The sequence below is a fragment of the Rhinolophus sinicus genome, linkage group LG01, assembly GCF_036562045.2.
Source record: "Rhinolophus sinicus isolate RSC01 linkage group LG01, ASM3656204v1, whole genome shotgun sequence".
Taxonomy (NCBI): Eukaryota; Metazoa; Chordata; class Mammalia; order Chiroptera; family Rhinolophidae; genus Rhinolophus; species Rhinolophus sinicus.
Window position 1 is genome coordinate 9,014,181 of NC_133751.1, and position 20,245 is coordinate 9,034,425.

Consider the following 20,245-nt stretch of genomic DNA (forward strand, 5'->3'; position numbering starts at 1 on the left):
CTCCCAATGGTCTCACGGTTCTTACAGGACATGTCTAACTTCCCCCACGGCCTGGTCTGGCCCCCACTTGCCTCTCCAGCCTCATTTCTTATTGGTTTTCTGTGCTATGACCCTTCCCACCTTACCCCAGGTGCTTCAGCCACACTGAGCTCCATGCAGTTCCGGAAGATTCCTGCCTTTTCGTGCCTCCCTCCCCGCGGGACTGATAAACCATCATGGTGCCCAGCACTCAGTGAACGGTAGCTGTTAGTTCTGATGGAGAACAAGCTCCCCATCTGCTGTATTTCCCTAGATATTTTTCTAGCATAAACAGCACTGACAAGCATATTTATACAACCTATCTGTTTTTGAATAGAGGAATTAATTCCTCCCCATGGAATTATAGAGCCTAAGTTTATGGGCCCTTTATAAACATTGTTGTACGTTGTAGACTTGTTTTCCAGAAAGTTGGAGCCACTTTTCCGCATTCATATCAATAAGTCCTGAGCTTGAACTCAGAAATATTGTGCCAATATTGGCCCCAAGTTGAGTTAAACACTAGAGTATACAGTGTGTTCTTAGGGTTGTAATCGCTGGTGTCAGACTCCTTCCCGTTGGCTTTGGATGTTGGTTCTGCAAAGACGTGGGTCTGTCTGCCAACATTCTTTTACCCTGAGAACAATGGACACGCAATCAGTACAGCAGGGCAATGATGCTGATGATGCCCGCCTGCTCTGAGGTGAGCAGGAGTTAAGATAAAAGGTTTGCTGATGGAAGACATCCCTCCCTGTGTGTTTAGCAAAGCTGGAGATGCAAAGTAGCAAAAGTAGTGGTTGGGTGCTTGTGACAATAGTGCCCGCTGAGTCCCCGCAGCTGTATGAGCTCGTAGCCGGGTGCTAGTATCCCTCTTCAGGGACAAGAAAACTAAAGCCTGCAGAGTCCACGACTTGCCCAAGGCGACGAGTACACGGCGCACAGAGTGAAGCTGGGACTGGATCCTGGGTAGCCAGAGCCCAGTAGCACCCGTGACCATGCTGTGTTTAGCTGCTGCCTTTGCCTGACTTCCTGGACAAGTTCTTCTTTGGCAGTCATGATGGTGACTGTTGTTATTGTTATTGTCATAGAAAAGTTGCAAGTTCAGTACAAGTAACTTCTTTTTTCCTGAGTCGTTTGAAAGTAGTTGCCAACCGGATAATCCGTCCACTCTCCTGCGCCCCAAATGTTTAAGTAGAATCTCTCCTTAAAATAAGGACACACTTCTAGAAAATCACAATAAAACTGTCAGGATCCGAACCTCAACACTGATACGGTACTGCCATGTCATCTTGAGATTCCATGGAAAGTTCCCCATTTGTCCCAGGGAGGTCCTTTGTAGTACAGAGATCCAGTTGAGGTTCTCATGGGTCTCCTTCCGTCTAGAACAGCTCTTTCCCGGACGTGCATGACCTGGACACTTCTGAAGGGTACAGGCTGTCGTTTTGTAAAATGTCCCTTAGTTTGGTTTTGTCTGATGTTTCCTCGTGATTAAATTCAGGTCATGCTTTTTTTTTTTTTAAATTGTGACAAACTACACATGACATAAAATTTCCTGTCTTAACCATTTTTAAATGTACTGTCCAGGAGTGTTCAGTACATTCACGTTGTTGTGCCAAAGTGTCCTTTCGTAAGTGGCTTAGACATTTCAGGTAATGGGAACACCTGGGAAGGATGCAGGCTCACCTGGTACATCCACCTCTCCTGCCTGTTCTCCCACTGGTGTAGGTGCCGACCCGTGTGGGTGCCTCCCCAGGATGTTCGTCTTGTCTTCAGGTGCTGCCCATGTGTCAGGCTCCCACAGAGAAACACACTTTCCTGGGAATGCCGGGCACGTAGCAGTATCCAATCAGTGATGACTGAATGAGGCAGAACATTTGGGGGAAATCATGGAATATAGAGTAATTCGATTTCCAGGAGCATATTAATGTACGAAAACTGATGTCACTGCAGAGTAAATCAGAACTCCACAAAGTCTTTAGATTTTGTAGCCAAAATGTGACCTTCAGAGATGACCCCTGAGGGAAATGGAGAAAGTTGATTATTTTATGGCTTCATAATGGAATGCACAGAGCACGTGGTCAGATTTTCTTGAAGTGCTTCTCATGCGTGACCTCACAGAAAATATGAGGCTCATCTGGGAGTGCCCCTCTGCAGGTAACGCCATCACGTTTAAGAAAATGTAATTGAGAGTAGCACTAGGGCCCTGGCGTGATAAACGACCTGGAATTTTCTGGGTAGATCCCAGAACTGGAAAAGATAGGATGGATGTTCAGGGGACTCCTACATGCTTCTGGAAAATGCAGGACTTTTGTGAGCCCCTCACCTGGGGCCAATATGGACAGAATGTTTCTGAGTTAAAAATCAGGTTTGATTGGCATTGACACTGTGTATCAGTTTCTCTTTTCATCAACAGATTACTCAGGTAACTAACTTTTCTGTATAGTCATCCAGAAAGAAGTAAACATTTCCCAGAAAGCACCAGTTCTTGTGTTCTGCTTTCAAGCATTGGGACCATCCAAGTAAAACTTGCAACAAAAGTTTTGACTCTTGGAGGAAGATGAGGCAGTTCAAACGTATTTTTGTTCAGACAGAGAGCATTAGAATAGTATTTAAAATAAGTAGGATATGTTGGCAGTTCACATCAGAAATAGTCCAACCTTGGCTTACAAGTATACCTTGGGGATTAGTTTTCTTTGTACCAAAAACAAAGGCTTTAAAGTAACCACTTGCCAACAAGAGTTTCCTGGTGCTGGAGAAAATGGCATAGATTGGAAACTTTTGTCCTGTATTTACATTGATCATAATTTCAACACAGCATTAGTTTTTAAGGATGGTCAAAGTGGTTTGACTGGACATTACTCTTTTTTTATTTCTTTATTTCTTAAGTTCCAGGGGGAATTTCACTTCCCCCAGGCTCTCATTGTGCTTCCTAAACAGATGTGTCACTCTTCTGACGTCTTTGTGAAATCATGTTGATATTTCCAATTTTTAACACATTATTTTCTTTTTGTTGTCACTTCAAATTTTCTTCTGGTACGTTTCAAGTTATCATGTTAAGCATTAAAATTATTAAAGAATTGCAAAATAGTTTCCATTATAAAACCCTGATTTCATCATTCAAAACTGCACAACAATCCTCCTTTTAAAGACGTTTTCCACTAAGTGGAGGTCCCACAAAAATCACCAACCTTGAGATGAGTGGCCATGGGGATATTTATGATCTACTTCTGTTCTTTTTCCTCGATTTTTATTCTTATTCTCTACTACCTGTTTATTCTAAGTGTAAATGATGGAGAAATAAAAATTAAAAAAAAAATCAGGCTTTTAAATGTTCACAAAAGTCTAGGTTGTCAGGCTTACACGGAGCACTTTCACAGAAGGATTTCAAAATTCGCCTTCTCACAGAATTTTCCTGACCCTTCCAGCACCTTCAAGGGCTGCTCGGATCTGTGCCATATGAGCCTTTGATCAGCCACACCTTCAGACCACTCGGTCTTGTGAGAGTCATAAATCGTGCAATCTCTATTACTAATTTAGGCAGATTTGGGGTTTGTATTAGAATGCTCAAAAAATGCCCAGAACCTGACTTCCTGAATAAAAGATAAATTTGGGGAAATTTTTGTTTTAATGATCTTAATCCTTTCTAAGTTCAGAGGCTGAGACCTGAACGAGCTCACCAATGTTCCCTTTCTAGGTAATGTTTATGGACTCAGCACAGAAATCTGAGGGCATGTCCATATACCTGAACTGCGCCCTTTTTGGTACAATATTAAGGATGTACAGGAAGGCATATTTGGGTACAGCCCTCCTGGGGAACAGTCAGAAAGGATGAAGGTGCACGTTGCCAGTTATGAGGTACATGACCTTGGGCGAATAATCTGAGCTCACGGAGTCTCATTTCTGCCAAGGTAAGGATAAGAATTCCTTCCCTATATCCTCTCAAGGGTGTCAGGAAACTCAAATGAGTTAATACATGTGAAAAAGACATTGTAAACTGCAAAGAGTGGGTTGAACGTAACTTAAAATTATGATCAGTCAGAGCCTGCATAATCTAACTGGAAACCCTGAGCTCCTTTCTCAGAAAAAGGTCAGGACTTTCTGTGGGACCCAGTTCCGGATATTTTGACTGACTTAATCCTCTGGAACAAGAGGCTATTATTTCAGAGCATGGCATTTGAGGCATTCGGCTGACCAGACAATTACCAGCAGGACATTTGTGCACCTTACAACGCGGTCCTTTATCTTCTCTCCCTTGCCTGTGAAAGTTATAGAAACGCCTACAAAGCAGGATTCATCACGGAAGCCTACATTAAGCTGCATTTGTCTGAGCTCATTCACGAGCACGTCAGCCATTTTCCAGAACAAACAGGGTTTGATGAGAGTTCTTGCAGAAAGAATCCTGTGCTGTGAATCAAACACAGATTGTATTAAACTTCCTGACACTACTTAATTTGTCAGGCAAGTTTCCCCCCACCCCCACCCCCAATCCTGGCCTCGTTCTGAATTTTCCAACATTTCCTGGAATAAGTAGGCTACATTTATCCGTCTTTGCATTCTCACAATTTCCAGTGATTCTAATGGGAATTGCATGCAGCTAGGATGACAGCAACTTATGATCTTTTTAGTGTGATGATTACTGGAAGCCTGTTTCTAATGTTCAGGTGAACCGTTTCCGTGGTGCTCCATTAGTATTAACGTGCTTGAGTCTTAGTTCTCTCTCTGCCTGCTTTCCCACTGCGTCCTGATATAAGCTAAATTGTACTCTATGTGATTAAGATCTTTCCCGTCCCTGCTATCCTCCCTTTGGGTTCCCTGGGTTCAGAGCATTGGCCCTGAAGGAGGCTTTACCACTGATTCTGTAGCAGATGAGACTGACATCCAGCGAGATGAAATGCTGTGCCCAGCGCAGCACAACTTGTTTTCGCCTAAGTTGCCGCCAGAAATCAGGACCTTGACTCCCGGACCAGCAAGCTCTCTAAGATGCCATGCGTGACTTCTGGGGGAACTAGAGTACAACCTCTGCTGTGCACACTCCCCAGACAGCCAGGTTTTCTGTAGAGCTGAAGGATGTATAACCTTTTGATTATTAGAAGAGTAGTGTTTAACTCTTTGGGGATCAGTGCCTAAAACGGACAGTCCAACCCTGACTTCTTAAATAGGGACGCGGGTTTTTTCCTTGGTAATTCTTGATAATGCCTTTTCTAGATCATTCCAGCTCATCAGTCACTGTGTCTAGCTATAGGTGGAGGTGGCGTGGTGTGTAAGTTTGAAAATGGCGTGAGCCAGAGGCCCGCTTTCTTAGGAAAAGGTCGCGTGGCCTTGCAAATCTTTTGACTTTGCCTTTCTTGAGCACTTTTTCTTTGTCAGGGTTCGTGCAGGACACCTGTACAGCATAATATCTTCCAAATGTCTCCTGAATTGTCTGCAGCATTGAAAGAATTATGCTTTTTCCATCAGTAGTAGTTCATGGGACAACTGGCACCTCCTTGACAGCTTGAACTTGTCAACACAGTTTGTCACCAGGTATGATGGATCAGTCTTCACTATTTTAAGAATTTGTGCTAAGCTGGGTACAATTGCCCTGTCACTTTGCTTCAGATTCTGATTCTGAGTCAAACATCCAAGGGAATTAGGCATGACATGTAGCCTCACTTCCTCGTCTATAAAAAAGAAGTGGTGCCTGTCTCATGGAGTAGTTGGAGGATAAAAAGAGGGACTGTGTGCAGGGTACCTGCCTCTGTGCCTGGTAAGTTGTAAGGAAGCTGCCAATTTATGCTGCTATTTCTCAGCATCTTCATCCTCATTGTCACGATTTGTTGCTACGTGTATTAATGTCATCTGTGAAAAATGGACACCACCCTTCTCATCTTTTAAGTACATTAAGGTGAACGTGGTTTTACTGTTGATTATTTTTAAATCAATGTTTGTTTTGATTTTGTTTATGTGAGATGTCCTGTTACTGACTACTGGCCTCCATCGAAGGTGCAGAATAACTGGGTATCTGGAAATTTAAATACCTGACACTTGCTCGTATGCATCTTAATGTGTCATTCAGTTTAGAATCGTCCCCCGGCTTGGAAAAAAAGTACATTGTGGTGGTTAATTATTAGATGCGTGCCGGGATTTCGGAGTGATGGGTTGGGTTTTGTTCCTGGCCTTCCCCTTGAGTCAGCCCCTGATTTGAGCAATCATGTGATCTGTGTCAGTCTTTTCACAGGTGAAATAAAAACATACAAGTTCCCGCCTCCACACCTCATCTGATTGTTGCGGGAGTTATGAGTCAAGTGTTTCTGAAATGGGTGGCTGGAATGAGCCACACAAGCACGAGGGTCTGGGTGGCATATCTGGTTGAATGGACATTACCTTTGCAGAGGCCTCCAGTGTGGTCTTCGCAGCTTGAAAATACCATAAAATAACCAAATGTTTCAGCAACAGTGTAGGAAGAGCACCCTTGTCAGCATGGCCCTTTGACCTCTCGGGTCATGTGATTGACTTGACACAGGTCGGTTCCACAGTAAGAAACAAAACCTTCAATAATCCTTGGTCTTCACCTAAAGGGTGGGTGGGCTGAGGCATTTCTCTACACCAATTCCCTAGCATTTTGAAAATTGTTCTAAATGTTTTCCCTACTGACTCTGTTGCAATGATTGCAAAAATAAAGCATGTCCAAGAGAGTTCTGTGGTATATTTTCAGTGTCAGAGTATGAAATCTTTCACCCGAGACCTCGCTCTCTTGAAAAATTATTAAAAACCAAATTGTGTGTTCAGTTTGTATGAATTATACATTTTATTATGAAAAATCATCTTATGACTTATATATATGTAGAATACTTATGGATAATGCTGACCTTATTTTAAATCTTTTATCAATTCTTCACTGCATTTTATTTTTTGCCTTTTGACTTTTTAAAAATAACTTTATTATGGAGGTTTTGAAACACATACAAAAGCAGAGAGGATAGTCTGATAAATCTCATATACTCTTCACCCAATTTCAACAATTATCAACACACAGAAGGCCACTTCCCATCCTCACATCTTGGGGTAATTTTAAACATACCCCCAAGCATCCTATCATTTCAATTGTATGCCTCTCTAAGAGATAATACTCCTTTAAAAAAATAAATAGATAAAAGTACTTTTTAAATATCAAATAGCCATTTTGTTTTGAAATTTCCCCAATCACTTCACCCATCTATTTTATAATTAGTGATTTAGAATCAGAATCCAAATAAGGTATACCCATTGCATTGGTTGGCACCTCTGTCTTCTGTCTCTTGATATCTGGGTTCTCCTTCCATACTCATTTGTATTTGAAGACACTGGGTCATCTCTCTGCTAGAAAGTTCCTTGTTCCGGAAGCAGCAGTTGCATCCTGTTAGCATCCTTTAGCATATCCCTTGATCCCTCTGTTTATTGTAAACTCATAGGTCTGGAAGATTGGTCAAAATTCAAGTGTTTCGTTTGTTTTGATTTTGTTTATGTGAGATGTCCTGTTACTGACTACTGGCCTCCATCGAGAGGTGCAGAACGACTGGGTATCTCTCCTTGCGTGTGTCACATCCGTCCATCCCTGGATTCTTGTGTGGTCAGTTTGCTCCAGCTTATAAAACTCCCCATCAGCTTTTCATCTGATGGTTTTACCTGTCATTGCTGACCCTGGCTTCTCAAGTTATCATTTCATTAGGGTTTTGGCACCTGAAGCCTGTCAGCACTCAATGCATAACTCAGTTTGAAAGAGTTTCCAAAAATACTTCTTAGTGGGTATTAGAAATACTGAGTGATTCTAATAAAGTAATGATTTTTAGGTGAAAGTGATTCAAAATGGTTTCACATTTTTATATAGAAACATACTTTTCAGGATTCTAACTAGAAAAATACAACTAATTCTAAGTCTCAAAGAAAGAAGATGAATATGAAAAATAATAAGTAAAGGGTTGGCTGGTTAACTCTCTTTCCATATGCTCCATCTAAAGGTCTGAAATGTACATTGTTTCCAAGAGGTTTTTTAAGAGAATACAGTAATTTTAAAGCATTCATCTTCTTTAAGACACAAGCAAATTGAAGCAGTTTAAAGTACTCCGTGTTCCTTTTGCTAATAATGTAATAATAAAAAAAAAGTGATTAAATATTGAAATGCCCCCGAAATAAAGTATTTTGTAGAACAGCAGCATCTATATGGTTTCTAATACCCTTTGCATCCTAACTTTACTTCTTGATTTCAGACCCCCTTTGGTCTGAAAAGATTTTTGCTTTATAGGTAGCTTATTTGTTTCATTACAAGTAGATCTGATTCCGAATTGAATTCAGTAAGTTGTGAATCATGAGCCCAGCTCTGTGCTACAGGCTCCTCTACTGCAGTTTATGATGCCAATTTGAACCCAGAAACATTGGTCCATCCTATGAATTTATGGCCAAAAGTTTATTTAGGACTTAGAGTTAAGACTTTAAAATTGCACCTAGGTTTCTGGGTTTTATATATCATTCCACTTTTTATGTGGAACAACCTTCATCAGAATCATTTCAGGAAATGAGAAAAGTAGGATATGGCTGTGAGTCAGCCATGGAAAACTAAAGCATGGAATGAATTAGTCAGAAGAAGGTCTTCAGTGGCCAACATGAGTTGTGTGCTGTCAGGAAGTGGTGTGACTTTCCATGATTTTATGTACTATAAATCATGCAGCCTAATGCTGAAGACACCTGGAGTCTTTTCTTTTTTTTCAATCATAAGTTTTGAGATAAAATTAGAAAGTACTGTGGAGCCAAAGTGCCACAGCCCTGTCAGTGGTCAGCCATCCCTATTGTCAGCTCGAATGAATTTCTACCCCCTCCCACTCCATCTGGGAGAGGGACTCTCACCTGAAAGCCCATTGGGTCTGCTCGGTCAAGTCCAAAAAGCAGTTGGCCTTGACAGAGTTGATGCTACAAAAAGGGCAGCATCTGCTCTTTCTTTTGCTTGAGATGTGTTTTCTCATACCGCAGGCCTTGCTGCTTGTAAAGCCCTGCCATTTCTGGTCTGCCAGAGAGTCGCTTCTCCCTGTTGTGTGTTGTGCTTTAGAAAGGTACTCAGAAATTCAGAGCAAGGCAGCGTGTTCCGGTAGTCTCGTCCTGTTCAAGAGAAAGGAAAAACTTGTGCAAATGAGGTGGATTAAAAGTTTGAGTCCTATGACATCTGTAAAACTGCATCTCTAGAGAAAAAGACTGAAAATACAGAGTCAACCACTAACATTGCATGTGGAGGGGAATAAGTTTGTTGTTTTATTGGTAATGCAAGTCAGTTAAAGTATAATTGAGTAATCAAGTCATCTCTTCCCTGCCTGTGATGCTTGATAAGTACGTAGAGCATTCAGTTACAGCTCAGGAGTTACATATGTAAATCTATGTATGTGTGTGTATATGCAGACGTATTTTCAATAAGCAGATCTAATGTGATAATACAATTAAGAATGGAGCCTGCGTGGGAGTACTCTGCCATTGAACATCAGTGAAATTCCAGTTGACTCTGATGCCCTTGGCCGCCTGGTACACATTGTCTCTGGGGGAATCCTGTAAAGCAGGTTTGCCTTCTTGGCCATTTGTGGCTATCTGGCAAGGTTCCTATGGAGAATTCTTGGTCCACAAGTTAACCCAGGACAGTTTGATATTCTCAGTACATGGTAATAATCGGCACCTTCTTCCTCTTCCTCTCCCTCTACCCTAGACCGTGCTTCTCAGACCTTTCTGTGTGCCACAGACTGCGTTTGTGACCCCCTCCCCCAATTCATATGCTGGAATCTAACCCCCAATGGGATGCTATTAGGAGGTGGGTCCTTTGGGAGGGGATTGGGTCATGAGAGCAGCACCCTCATGTATGGAACTGGTGTCCTTATAAAAGAGACCCCAGAGGGTTCGCTTACCCCCTCTACCATGTGAGCGCACAGCCAGAAGACAGCTATCTGGTAACCGGGAAGTAGGCTCTCGCCAGACACTGAATCTGCCATCGCCTTGATCCTGGACTTCACAGCCTCCAGAACCATGAGATGTAAATGTCTGCTGTCTATAAACCGCCTGGTCCCTGGTCTTCTGTTACAGCAGCCTGACCGGACTGACTGTGTGCATAGGAGTCACCTGGGAATCTTGTTCAAACGCAGGCTCTACTCTGGTAGATCACAGGTGGGGCCCAGGGTTCTGCGTGTCTCACAGGCTCACAGGTGCTGCCAGTGCTGCTGGCTCAGGGCCACCCTGTGAGTGTCCAGGCCAGAGCTATACAATGAACTATGTCTGCAGAGTTGGCAAGAGCCAAACCCTAAAGGATATCGCTGCCTGATACTGACACTTATAAGACCTCTGTGTCCATGACCTCAAGACTCTTTACATCACGTTAACACCCCCTCAGTGGGGCTGGGACGCAGCCCAGGATGGAGGAGCCCTAATAGGCACATGGCACGAGGCACCTGGGGCCTTCCCACGTGGCACCTTGAACCATGCTTTATCCTCTGAGCACGTGGCCGTCTGTCCCAAACACTGCCAGCCTCCTAACGATCTGGCAATTCCTTCTCTTTCTCCTTGGACTGGACTCTTTCTTAGTACGAAGACAATTTCTAGAACTGTTGGCCATCTAAGTCTGCTCCTGGGACCCACCAGCCCTACTCTTGGGTCTCCATTCTAAGGTATTTCCTACACAGCGCACTTGACTTCACCTTCCGACGTACAGAGAAAGGGCTCAGAAAGTTCAGAAGCACAAGAGGGGATTTCAACTTGAGTGATGAAGGCGGCAGTGCTGGAAGTTCTATGGAAGGAGGTTTAAGCGATCTACCAAGTCTTTAAAGATTTAAAGAAAGAATGTCCATCAGGGGATTATCCCAGCCTAGACACTTCAGCAGTTGGTGTATTTCGGAACCACCAATTGTCAGAACACGGGTTTTGGACTGGCTGAATAACTGTGAAACCAAAGTGACACAGCTGCTTTCTGCCACCTTCTTTTCCCTCGTTTGTCCCAATGGAAATAGGTTAAATCTTCAGTTGGTTATTTTATTACCGTGGAATTTTCAAATAAACCAGCAAGTCAATCTCATTACTTTAAGGCCCTAGGAAATATGATTCAGGGCTTGTCATTATTTTTTTCCAAGGAAGAAATAGTTACAGATATTTTCTGCAAGGGTATATTGCTGTGACTTTTCCAGTGAGAAGCCAGCCAGCAGACGGTTCATACACCCAGTTTGAAAAGAAACAGTGTTCGGAATGAAGGAGTCAAAATAGTTACTATGTGCATGCACACTCATCCTTGACGGTTCCCCTTAATGTAATGGGTGCCTTTGAAAACCTTTCCTCTGCTGTCCTTGGGTCTTTGTTTAGAAAAAAAAAGTACCCCATTCCAAATGATTGCCCAGAATGTGGGATTTGAAAAGGCAAGTTTAATCATCGTCATGGAGTTGCTTGTCTTACTTTATCAACATCAGAGAGTTACGTGGTTTTGCAATATGAATGACTGACTTCCAACTTGGTGAGGGATGATGGCAGGATCTGAATCCCATCAGCTATAAGCAAAACGCCGTGTACACCACTAAACGTGTCTGAAGGTATCTGGGTATATAGAGAGTGGTAGACTGGAGCAGTGGTTACATTCCTGCTTAATTGTTTTCTTCCAGAGACTTTTCCTTGAAAACATTAAGGCAAACTATAGATAGGAATGTGTGCTTCTGCAGAGACCTTATATAAGGATGTTTAGAAAGAGTGATAGTTCAAGATGAACACATTTTATAGTGTTACCTACTCTTAAGTTGTACTATTATAGTTTCCTAGGGCTGCTGTAACAAAATACCACAGATTGGATGGCCTAGGCAACAGAATTCATTTTCTCACTGTTCAGGATGCTGTAAGTCCAAGACGAAGGTGTCAGCAGGATTGATTTCTTCTAAGGCCTTTCTCCTTGGCTTATAGATGGCCATTTTTTTGCAGTGACCTCGATTGGTCTTTCCTCTGTGTGTGTACATCTCTGCCTGCCCTTTGTGTGTCCACGTTTCCTCTTCTTATAAGGACACATTTCTATAGGATTAGAGCCCACTCTAACAGCCTCATTTAAATTTAATTTCCTCTTTAAAGGAAATTAAACTGTGTCTCCAAACCCAGTCACATTCTGAGGTATGTGGGGGGTTAGGACTTCAACATGTGAATTTTGAGGGGGACACAATTCAGCTCATAACAGAGTTTCTAGAAACCACTGTGTAATTGCAAAACTATTAATATTTCTTCGAGTCGGGTTATTTTGCAGTTCTTCCATTTCTTTTCAAGAATGGGCCTGTCTTTCTCTTAGTGGGGAGATGGCACATCTGTCATTTTATTGTGGAAGTAAGAATTGCAACGGCATGACACAATTCTCTAAAGGGTATTTTAGGTTATTGAAGAGGTTTTTCCTCTTGAGTAGACTTCTTCAGAAATACACCCGAGACGTTCTACAGAAAACAGATTGGACCCTTGCCACTTAGGAGCCTTGACCATGCGTCCCCCTTTCCCACTTGTTCCTCTTTACCATCCACCATTGTGCTGCCTACCAGCTGCCACCACCAGCAGGGGCACTTGGGGGTGCAGGGTTCAGAATTATACCTGGATTCTGTGTTCAGTGGCTCCTGGGGTCGGATGGGTGGCCAGGTCTCTCTGAGGGGCCGTTGGCTCCTCAAGGAACCATGGTGGGATCATTTCTGGGCCCCAGTTCCTGGCACAGTCCGTGCCTAGCCCATGGTAGGCAGTCAGTGAATGGATGAAGGAGTGAATGAATGAACTGATAACAATGGTAAACCACTGCACAGCTACCTCCACTCAGGAGGACATCAGCCGTGGACGCCCCGACCTCCTCCTCGTCCTCTGTCATCTTCCTGCACCCTGGGCAACCCGTTAGGGACTGTTGCTATAGATGCCACCAGTGGATCTGGAAGTCCAAGAGCAAGGCATCAGCAGAGTGAAGCCCCATTCTGCTGTGTGTGTATTGGAAGCAGAGCAGGTGTTGTGCAGTCCTGTTTTAATGCAGACTGGAGGGGCACCAGCACCACCCTGCCTGTGAGAAAGTATTAATTTTCCAAGTTTACCTCTGCACTCTGTCCTTTTGAGGCTCTTAGGCAGCAACCACTAATACTGGTTTCTGAGCAACCACAGTGAGTCATCTAGTAGATGCATGTTCAAACTCAAAAGCAGATTAGAATACCACCTAAACCACCGCCAGTGTAGAAAGTGAAGCTTGCAAAAAGAAAGAAAAACAACAATTATGTAAAGTCATAGGTTGTCCTTGAAAGTGCCTCTATAGCATATTTCACCTTTTTGAACGCAGGCTGCCGCAACCATGGCTACTGGCGCCCGGTACCTTTGAGGTCTGTTGACAGCATGTCAGCACCTGTCTGGACACAAACGGCCTGCATGAGACACACAGCTTTCTTTCATCATGGAGGATGGAGGCCATAAGGAGCCTGAGTGACAGAAGGCAGATGAAGGAGGACATCAGACAAGGCCATTTGGTCACATCCCAGCATCCGGCAAATGAAATCTCACAGTCCCTCTCCTGGGTGTTCGATAACATGCCGGTTTGTTAGCAGTGATATTTAGCGAAATCATCAAACCTACACAAAATGCACACAGAACAAGCACAGCGAGGGAAAGCATGCATTTCTTTGTAATTGCTTTATACTCTGTTATAGTCCTTTGCTTGAATTTATGTCATAAACTTAGAAGAAATAAAGTTTTATTCAGATGGCACTAAGACAGAGTTTAACATTCTTCTGCCAGCACATTCTGCACTAAACGATAGATTTACTGGTCGATGTAGAATTGCGTAACAGCTTTAAAATGATCATGGATAATGTTTTTCAGTTAAAACAATATTTCTCATGATGAAACCAAATATCAATTTTATCACAGAATAGTTGAATATTTTTAAAGTGCCATAACAGTATTTAAATTATATCTCAATAAGGCTGTTTTAAAAACACTGTGTCAAAAAACAAACAAACAAACAAACAAACAAACAAAAAAACTAAAAAAAAACAACCACTGTGTCCTTATTTCAAAATTTTCCATATTGAAGAGAATTTAAGTCCTGAGCATGTACTGGCTTGACCTTCTTGATCATTTTCCTCCTTTTGAAACCTCCACTTTCTCATTTTAAATCTAAACACCCAGCCTTCCCAGTTTAAGAAATCATTGAAGAGCTTTTGCAGAAATCAGAGAAGCATCATTTTATTAAGAGGACTGCTTTGATTATTGATATGCTAAGTTAATTTCAAAATTCTTAACCAGCCAACACATACCTCACCATGGAAAACAAATTTCATGTGTAGCTTTGAAAGCAAAAAGTGCACTGGAATGAAAATGCATTGAATGTCTGAATTCAGTGCTTCTCAAAAAGTAGTCAAGTGTGATTGTTAAGAACATGTTCTTAGAACCCGTGGACTTTGGTTTAAAGTTCTGGTTCTGAAGCTGAGTGATAGTGAGTCTTAGTCAGCTCAGGCTGCTGTAACAAAACACCACAGTCTGGGACAGGCGTTTATTTCTCGGTTCTGGAGGCTGGGATGTCTGAGATGGAGGTGCCGGTGCCGTCACTTGCTGGTGAGAGCTGTCTTCCTGATTTGAACATGGCTGGCGGCATCTTGCTGCCGACACAGCAAACTATGTCCTCACGGAGTGGAGAGGAGGGAGCTCTGGTGTCTCTTCCAATTCTTGTAAAGACTCTGATCTCATCATGAGGGTCTCACCCTCAGGGCCTATCTAAACCTGAACTTCCCAAAGTCCCCACTTCCTAATACCTTCACATCTGGAGTTTGGGCTTTAACATATGAATTGGGAGTCAGGGTGGGTGACACAATTCAATCCATAGCAATGGGCCAAGTACCTGATCTTATTCTCCTGGCCTCTTTCTGAGAGGTTTTTACTTTTTCTGCTGGGACTATTTTTTTCCCCAAATTCTCTGCTCCTAGGGGTTTTTGCCTCTAGGAGCAGATGAAAAGGGGTTGTGAGGGGGTTGGTTGCATGGTGTACAGAGAGCAGTAGGCCTAAGGAACAACCTGGCTGCACATGAACGGTCTTCTCTTGGCTCCACTGGAAATGCTCCGTTCTCTCGACATGCAAGGAGTCCCCAGGCCTGGGCTGGAGCCATTCCCTGACTTCACTGCTTCTTGGTTCTGGGGGTTCTGGGGGCCAGAGGCAGCTGGGCTTGAATCTTTCTATGACCCTTTGGGTTCCAAAGAAAATACCACCCCCAAATCCACTGCTTTGCTCACTTCATAGACCTTTCAAAAGTATGGACCCCAAGCAGCGGTTTGGGGAATGTTCATTCATGCAGGTATGTCCTTGCTAGTCCAGAGAAGTCATTTTCAGTAAGTCACGCACTTATGACTAACCATTTTCTCCACCGTTTTGATTTTCCAGATAGGACACAGTTATGGGGCTAGCTACTTATACCTTTCCTGTTTCCCCTTTCAATGGGAAAAACACACTGTCTTTCCGTATCTCAAGTGGAGTTGAACATTTCTTGTAAAATCTACATATCAGGGAAAACCCCACTGCTATTCTGAACTGCTTCCTGCTAGTCTTCAGTTCCTGGTGCTGTGCAAGCCGCCTGTGCCCTCTGCTCGTTCTGAGTTCAAGAGTCCTAATAACTTATTTGCTTATTGGTGTTTGAGGACACTGTGTTTGTCTTCAAATTACAAAGATGGTTTTACTCGTAAGCAAGGAGTTTTCTTTCACCCTCAGGTTTGTAGTATCTCCTTTGCATCAGCTTCTGAAGTAAATAGTAGTTATACACCCGTTGATGATATATTAGCAGCATTATTGAGATTTTAAAATCGTTAATGCTCAGTTTTACTAGTAAGTGATTTTAAGTTAAAGCCTATTTACTTTGAAACAAAAAAAAAATGGTATCTCCATACAAATAAAAAAATACTAATATAAGGAAGAAACAGCAAACAAGTACATAGAGTCAATATGTTTATGTCATTTCTCCTTAGAGCCAACATTTTAGCAAGTTCTCTGCCTGCGAATGTTTGGAGCAGGATGTTGTTATTAGGCTGGGTTTTTGTTTTTTCATTTTTCTTTTTAATGGAAAAAAGTGAATTTTTGCCTGATGTGACTTCTAGCCATTTTCTGAGTCACTGAAATGTTTGTTGTTCTCCATTTTATATCTGTAAATCACTTTCTTTTACTATCCTTCAGGTGATCAAAGAGTGTGTGGTATCTGTGAGGGATTTCATTTATTCAAGATGGACCGAAATCTTTCAACATTTCTGCATGTGTTTTTCAGCCAAGCAGTTGAGATTCAGACCTGTTTGAAATGACATGTTGCAAAGGTGATTTATATTAAAAGAGGTCATTCTTTCCTACTGAACAAGAAATTAAATGAATGTGTTTGGCGTGCTGGAGCTATTCTTAGGATATTAGAACAAGCCTGCTTAATTTTAGATCCCAGAGTTATCCTCCCAGGGACATTTGAAAATCCATGAGAGACAGTGGGGTTGTAGCAGTGACTGGTGGGGGGCTGCTGGCATTGGGGGGAGGAGGGGCAAGGAAAAAGGGACCTGCTGGCTGCTAAACAGTCTAGAAAGCAAGGACAGGACTGCACAAGGAAAAATTGTTTCAACTGAAATGTGATTTGTGTACCTGTTGAGAAACCCTGAGAGAAATCAGAGGCTCATAAGACATGAGGACATAAAGGACTTTCCCGTCTAATTCAGCTCCCTCATTCTGCAGAAGAGCAAAGCGAGTGTCCACACTGATTTTTTCAGGGTTTTCCTTTCATCCATGCCCCACATTGTAGCAGTTTTCATCAGAAACCACAAGAAGCCCAAGTTATACTTCCTCGTTTCTAAAAGTGACTTTCTTAGTCATTGCTGAAGTCAGTTTCCTGTGCGGGACTGTATTCACCCATGTAGTCCACTCACACACAGTCTTTGTTTTAGAAAATGTCCAGCTGGTGCTCAGATTGTCCTCTGGCCGGTTTAGAAGTGTGGGTACCACGTGCTGACCAGCCCAAACTGCCCCTTGTGCAATGCGGCAATCTCCCCAGGAGAGCAAGAAGCAAACTTGAGGTGACATGGAAAGGCGTGGGGATGGGGGGCTGCCCTTGTGACTTTTCTTTGCTTTTGCCCTTTGCTTTGGTTTCTCTGAGGGATCATGTCCCACTAAGAAGCCAGTGGGGTTGTTGGACAGCAGATGGCCAGTCCAGCCTGCCCGAGATTGCAGGCCTGGAGCTCAGGAAAGGTGGTCCCAGCAGCTGTCAACACTGACAGTAGGCCAGAGAATTCTGTTAAGCTTTGTCAACATAAAGTCACGTATAAATGGCGCCATCTGTCTAACGCCTTCCTGGCCTTCAACTTCACATCCATAGCCTTTAAGAGGCACTCGGTGCTCCCTTTTCTTTGGCACACATCTCTCACACTGCTGTTTGCTAAGACTTGAAGGACAGTTACTCCAACCTAAAGTGGGTGCTTCCAAAGAGCAAGGCCCTGTCTCACTCACATGGTCCCTCTCCCAGGGACCAGCGTGGCTCCCCACACAGGGCAGATGCTCAGCGAATGCTTGTCAAATGACTGGGGCAGACCAAAATCCTAAAATCAGATTTTCTCCCACACATTTACAAGTTTAAAAAGGTGCCAATTACCTTTTCTTTTTCTTTTTTTTCCTAAATCCTTCTTTTTAGATCAGTATTTTGGAGTTTACAGAAACTGTGATCATTAATTCATTTAGACATTCAGCCAACAGATAGTCATGAAGCCATTCCCTGAGTACCCAGAACGGGGCTAGACGTGGAAGTATGCAGATCACAGCAGGGTCATTTTCCAGGCCTAAACCCAGGGCCCGTAACTGTTGTCATATGTGCCAGGAAGGAAAAGGCGTGCTTAACAGAGAACTTAACCGCGTCCGAGGGGCCAGGGCCAACTTCTCCGAGGAGTGATATTTCAATGGTTCTTCTAGTGGGAACTGAGAGGTGCTCCAGGCAGGGGAAGCAGCATAAATGACGACTGTCCAGCGTGAAGGCAGGTCTGGGGAGCGCTGATGGGTCAGCACGGGGGGGGGCCCAGCCCGGGCGAGCGTGGGACCCGCAGTGAGAGCTCAATCTGCTGGGTTTCTCCTGAGAGCAAATGGAGGCCACGGGAGGCCGCACAGGAAGAGAAGGACAGGCCGTTTCCGAATGCCCGCGTTCAGAAGGTCTCACAGAAGAGGGCTGCGTGAGGTGCTTTCTGAGGCTCGCCTTCCAGAATGCATCCTAAGGCATGTCTGCCTCCTGGTCTGCCAGGTCCTGTTGCCATCAAGCAGCACGCAGAGAACTGGTGGGGCTCTCAGCCATCGTTCTGAGAAGCAGGCTTCCCCGAGCTTACCTGAAAGCACCCCTGGGCATCCACAGGGCCCTCAGGGCAGCCTCAAGTGGAGGAGTCCTCACAGGAGGAGGGATGGAGGATGGCTCAGGAACGAACCAGAGAGGTGGGAGGAAGGTTGGTGAGAAGAAACAGGCAGAGATTTAAAAAAGAGTCAGAAACCGTCATAAATATGGTAGATGCTAATCCAACTAAATCAGTAATCACTTTGAACGTCAGTGGTCTAAATGCACCAATTAAAAGACAGAGATTATCAGAGTGGATAAAAAAAACAAAACACCCAACTATATGCTGTCTCCAAGAAAACCAATTTAAGTATAAAGACACATACAGATAAAAAATAAATTTATTTTTCTGGAGAAAGATAAACCATGCCTAACACCAATCAAAAAAAGTCAGAAAAAAAAATTGGAAGAAATGAGAAGTGTGCAGAAGGATGAACTGGAGGGAGAAGAAGGGGAATGGATACCAGTTCACTCTGACTGTACACCTACTAAGTGCCAGGCTGTGTGCTGAGCCCTGTGTGTATGTTCTCTACATTCTCATAGCTACCCTATCAGGTAGACCCTGTTTTCATAGCTTCAGAGACTTGGGCCAACCTCTCCCTGTTTGCAGCCTCTCAGAGTATGGGATAGGGCCCCCCCTTTCCCGACCCACTTCCATTAAACTTTTCTTCTGTAGGTACTTTATTAGTTTAGCTCTAGCTGCCTTTGATCCTTAAGTTAAAGGGGAAAAGGGAATTTTGTGTGGCCCCCTTGTCTGGTGTTCGTAGAATGTCAGTCTGATCTTACACCTAAAAGGGTAAGCCTGGAAGATATTTTTTCTTTTGTTCTTTTTAAATTGTTTTCAAATGCAGTAAAAGAGCCATAAGATCCTCAGGACACATAGTGACCCAACAGCCGCAGCTGCAGTTCACCCAACCTGATTGCTCCCTTTACACACACCAGAGGTGTTCAAATTCCAGTGTGCACCCAGTTGTCCGGAGGGCTTGTTAAAACCCAGAGCTTCTGGTTCAGTAAATATATCCCATAGTTGCCTAATGAAATACCACAAATTTAGAGGTTTAACAACACCCATTTATTAGCTGACAGGTCTGTAGTCAGAAGTGACGTGACTGGGTTCTCTGCTCAGTGTCATACTAGGCTGGAATCTGTCATCAGCTGGACTGCATTTTTGTCCGGAGGCTTGGACAAGAATCTGCTTTCACACATATTCAGATCCCCGTTTCCTTATGGGGCTACCCTAGCTCCTCCACTCACATTCCTTGCCACCACCACCACCCCCCTACGCCCCATCTTCAAGCCAGCAATGGAGAATCTCTCTCACCTCCAATCTCTGACATCAGAAAGAGTGTGGTCCCTTTAAGGGCTCAGCCTAGACAGTCTCACTTCCACAAACTGTGCTGCATAAAATGACCTAATCATGGGATAAATCCATCAAGGCCCCAGGCCTGGGGATTACAGAGGATGGGTCAACCAGCGAGTGGGATCTTGGTGCCATTTTAGAATCCTGCTGACTCCAGTAGGTGGGGCAAAATTTTGCACGTCTAACACGTTTCCAGGTCGTGAGACGCTGCTGCTCTGGGAATCACAGTCTGAGAACTACTTACACTAATTCCATAACCTTTGACTTAGACTGTGCTTAACTTACAGACGAGGAAACTCAGAATTTTAAGTCTAGAGGCAATACTCAAAATATATAGCAACTAGTACCTCATAGACACTGACCAATTAGAAGGGACGCCAAGCCAATCAGGACAGATTCTGGCTGTGAGTGACCACTGTGCCCTTGCTGGTGGGCACCAGCTGACCGAGGGCTAGGGCCGTTGCTCACAGCCAGGTCAACCTGATGCATGAGCTGGGGCCTCGGCCACTAGGCCATGCTAAGACTCAAGAGAA

At 43.6% G+C, this 20,245-nt stretch overlaps 1 protein-coding gene and 1 long non-coding RNA gene across 3 annotated transcripts in view; both read left to right on the top strand.

The window, feature by feature from the left end:
• LOC109446640 (uncharacterized) overlaps nucleotides 1–16,394 on the top strand; it is a 31,319-nt gene extending 14,925 nt beyond the window's left edge. The window contains exon 3 of one of the 2 annotated variants that reach the window (XR_002137247.2): nucleotides 16,189–16,394. This is a non-coding gene — a long non-coding RNA (uncharacterized LOC109446640). Of the gene's footprint in view, nucleotides 1–13,315; nucleotides 13,742–16,188 lie in introns of those variants that run through there. The other variant, XR_012493963.1, reaches the window with a different exon arrangement.
• Nucleotides 1–20,245, top strand: part of RCAN1 (regulator of calcineurin 1) — an 88,170-nt gene that overhangs the window by 43,667 nt on the left and 24,258 nt on the right. The window lies entirely within an intron of this gene.